Genomic DNA, 4,758 nt, shown 5'->3' on the forward strand with positions numbered 1-4,758 from the left:
GGGATTGGTATTCTTGTGCAGCTTCACAACCATTGTGGCGTTCTTATAGATGTTGTATATTAGCTTAGTACATCGATAATCGATACGGCATACATGTAAAGCACTCAAGACAGCGTCCAGCTCAACGGTATCAAAGGCCTTATGGAAGTCCACAAAGGCAAGGACAAGTGGCCTATTTTACTCAATAAATTTTTCAATTACCGTCTTAACACTTTGAAGATGGTCATTTTTTCCGAATCCACTACGAAAACCGTCCTGTTCTATTGGTTGGTAAAAGTCCAATTTGTTTTCCAGTCTGGCGGTGATTATTCTTGTGAAAAGTTTATAGAGATGGCTCAGTAAACTAATTGGTCGGTAGTTTTCCAAATCAGCTGTATCCCCTTTTTTGTGGATTAGTATCACTATGGTGTTATATCAATATGTCTGGTATAGTGCTGCTAAAAAGACAGAGACTAAACATATCTCTTATTTCTTGAGTAAATAGTTACCACCAATCTTAATTGCATCGGCAACCATACAGTCTTCAGCAGGGGACTTATTGTTTTTTGTTTTCTTCAAGGCTAGATTTATTTCGTCAAGGGTGATATTCGGTAGTAGTTCAGATCCTTGATTTACAATACCCTTTTTAGTTTTTAGTATATCTGGTTCAGCATCCGAGTCTAAATTCAATTCTTTTTGATGTCTTCAACTACTTTTAGGATATGTTCTCTATTTGTTGTAATACTTCCCTGTTTGTCTTTAATCATCGTCATTTGTTTTCCCTCAAAATGGACACATGCTCATCGACTTTGCAAGAGAAAAAAACCTTTTAATAAAAAGTACCTACTTCCATAGAAAGGAAATACACAAGGGCACTTGGAGATCGCCGGACGGTCAAACGGTAAACCAAATAGACCATGTTTTAATAGAGAAGGATGTAGAAAAAAGCATAATGCATATACGTACATATAGAGGGCCAGATATAGATTCAGACCACTTTTTAGTGGGAATAAAAATGAACCAAATAATACCTATAAATAGAAACAGAAACAGAGAAAAACGCATGATGAACAAGTTAGTCAGGTTACAAACAGAAGAAGAAAAAAAGGTATACCAGTTGACACTTAACAAGAAACTGGAACTTATTACAGAAAATGACAATGTATAACAAACATGGGACTTAATTAAAAATACTTTAAAAGCCGTAGCAGATGATACTGACAAGTCAATCAAGAAACAACAAAAGGCATGGTTCGACGATGAATGCAAACTAGAAATAGAGAAACGGAACAAGCTACGATTAGAAAGTCTAAGACTGAAATCAAAAACAGCGGAAACACTTTACATAGAGCAAAGAAGAAAAACCAGCGCAATTTTAAGAAATAAAAAGAGAAAATTTTACGAAGATAAGTTGAAAGACATTGAAGAGAATTACAAAAATAATCTTATTAGAAATTTATATCAAGGCATTAAAAATCAAAAAAGAGAATATAAACCACAGCCCATTTATTACAAAGATAAAGAAGGAAAAATGATATTTGATGACCAAGAAATATTAAAACGATGGAAACAATATTTTGATGAATTGTTAAACGGGGAGTACACAAATAATCACAATGAAGAAGACACAGATGATGGAAATGAAGAACACATAAATCACGATAATGAAGGACACACAGACGAAATAATGAATATGCAAAGAGACAGTACGGAAGATATAGCACCATCCCTAAATGAAGTTGAAATTATTATTAAGAATCTAAAAAACTATAAATGTCCTGGAAGTGATTCTATAACAGCGGAAATGTTAAAATATGGAGGAGCGCAGCTGACAGACAAAATACACAAATTACTAAAAAACATATGGGAAAAGGAAGAACTACCAATGGAGTGGAAGCAAGCAGTGATATGTCCTCTTTATAAAAAGGGGGACAAAGCAGAATGTCAAAATTATAGGGGCGTAGCACTATTAAATGTAATATATAAGATATTAGCAGTCCACATCAAAAACAAGCTAGCAAGAAGTCTTAACAATAGCATAGGTGAATACCAGTGTGGCTTTAGAAAAGGAAGAAGTACTATAGACAACATCTTTACTTTAAGAGAAATACAAGCTGAGAGCTATGAATATAATAAACCAACAATGGCACTCTTCTTAGATTTTAAGCAAGCTTTTGATAGAATAAAAAGAAAAGAAATATATAAAGCGTTAAAAAATCTAGAAGTTTCACCAAAAATAATAAGAATGATAAAGCTTACACTTACGAAAACAGAAAATAAAGTAAAAGTAAATAACAAACTAACAGAAAATTTCGAAGTGCAAGAAGGAGTACGACAAGGGGATCCGTTGTCATCACTGCTATTTAATGTAGTATTGGAAATAATAATAAAAGAGGCTAATATTAACAGATCAGGACATATATATCACAAAAAACATCAATGTTTGGCATTCGCGGATGATGTAGTAATTCTATCCAGAAGCAAGGAACAATTAAAAGAGGTAGTAGAACGACTAGAAAAGGCAGCTCGAGAAAAAGGACTTTATATAAATGAAACAAAAACTAAGTATATGGAATGGACCGACAAAAAATTTGAACAAGGGCAATATTTAATGATAACAACGAATGAAGGAACAATGTATAAATTTGAAAAGGTAGACAGATTTGAATATTTAGGGACCTTATTTTCTAGTAAACCAAACATCCGGGATGAAATACACAAAAGACTAATGTCAGGGAATCGTTGCATGTATGCACTCAATAGAATACTCAGAAGCAAAAATATATCCAAAGCAGCTAAATTAAGAACGTATAAAACTGTGATACGACCAATAGTTACGTATGCCTCAGAAACTTGGACTATGACAAAAACCGAGCAATCAATGTTACAAGTATGGGAAAGAAAAATACTTAGAAGGATATTTGGGGGAAAAATAATCAACAATCAGTGGACACGAAGAACAAACAAGGAATTAGAAGAATTGTATAAGGAGCCTAATATAATTGCAGTTGTAAGATCACAAAGACTTAGATGGTTAGGACATGTCCAAAGAATGGCCCAAGTTAGAATGCCTAAAATCATGTTAAGCGCTACAATAGGTGGTAAAAAGAGAAAAGGAAGACCTAGGACCAGGTGGAGCCATGAAGTTAATGATGACCTGAAGTATCTCAATGCAACCAATTGGAAAGAAAAAGGGAAGAACAAGCAAGAATGGAGGAAGATTGTAAACCAAGCCATGAGCCTGCTTGGCTCGAAGTGCTAATGTATATATATAATATATATATATATATATATATATATATATATATATATATATATATATATATATATATATCAAGTAGTGACTCTTGAGGATGCAGTCAGTTTATTTGGCCCACAAGACAAAGAAAACTCTTTGACTTACTGTCAAGCTTTCGAATTATATTTAATTCTTTTTCAAGACATCTACAAAATTTATAAATATAAAAATTAAGTAATTACAATGTATATTTTGTTTACTCACTAGTCGTTGAGATTGGTTGAAAAAGTTGAAACTTTACTAGAAGGACAATCACACACATATTAAAATATTTAAATAATTTTAGTCAATCTATTACATTATGTTGTGTCCATGGTTCGTTGTTCAACATATTGTAGAAATGACACACATCCAGAAAAATAGAAAATGTATAAATAGAAAGTCAGATATAGACAAATTAAGTAACATTTATTGTTACATATTAGCATATCAACAAACATTTGACACAACATCATAATCTGATTTTCTATCGTACATTCCACCATTAAAAAATTCATTTTATGCTGGTAGACACATTGACTGGACTAATTTACTTTACATCAATCAAATTAATAACTGTAATTATAAAAAAACTATTGTTACTGGTTTTGCTTTCCTTCTAAAGAAATGGTATACACTTCATACATGTTGAACAACGAACCATGGACACAACATAATGTAATAGATTGACTAAAATTATTTAAATATTTTAATATGTGTGTGATTGTCCTTCTAGTAAAGTTTCAACTTTTTCAACCAATCTCAACGACTAGTGAGTAAACAAAATATACATTGTAATTACTTAATTTTTATATTTATAAATTTTGTAGATGTCTTGAAAAAGAATTAAATATAATTCGAAAGCTTGACAGTAAGTCAAAGAGTTTTCTTTGTCTTGTGGGCCAAATAAACTGACTGCATCCTCAAGAGTCACTACTTGATATATAAATCTACAGTCAAGAATACCACCATCTTATATATATATATATATATATATATATATATATATATATATATATATATATATATATATATATATATATATATATATATATATTGTTTTCCCGCTTTCGAGTTTTTGACGTAGAACCTTCATACTTTTGTTATTTTCTATTGTCTTTTTAATTTGGTTTTGATTGTATGTTCTAATGTCGCGTCTTATAGCCTTTGAGATTTGTTTGTTGATTTCGTTAAGTTCTTCAACTGTGGTAAATTATTCGTTTCTCATGATTCTTCTTTGTTCCATTTGACGCATAGTAGCGTCGCTCAGTTTTCTTTCTTTTTGAGTTGTTTGGCAATATGCGGTTTGGCTCTCTAACCAGAAACTGTTCATCTGGTACAAGTTGTTTTGCAGCAGAAAGCTCAACAGTGTTTATCCGCGATAATTTCTGCCCTCCGCTCCGTTCCAAAATGTCCAAGTGCTTCTTCGGTAGCGTCCAATTTTATTCCGGATTTAACATTGAAGTCGCCACACATGACCGTAAAATGTGTCGGTTGATCGT

Source organism: Diabrotica virgifera, chromosome 10 (genome assembly GCF_917563875.1).
Source record: "Diabrotica virgifera virgifera chromosome 10, PGI_DIABVI_V3a".
NCBI classification, from domain to species: domain Eukaryota; kingdom Metazoa; phylum Arthropoda; class Insecta; order Coleoptera; family Chrysomelidae; genus Diabrotica; species Diabrotica virgifera.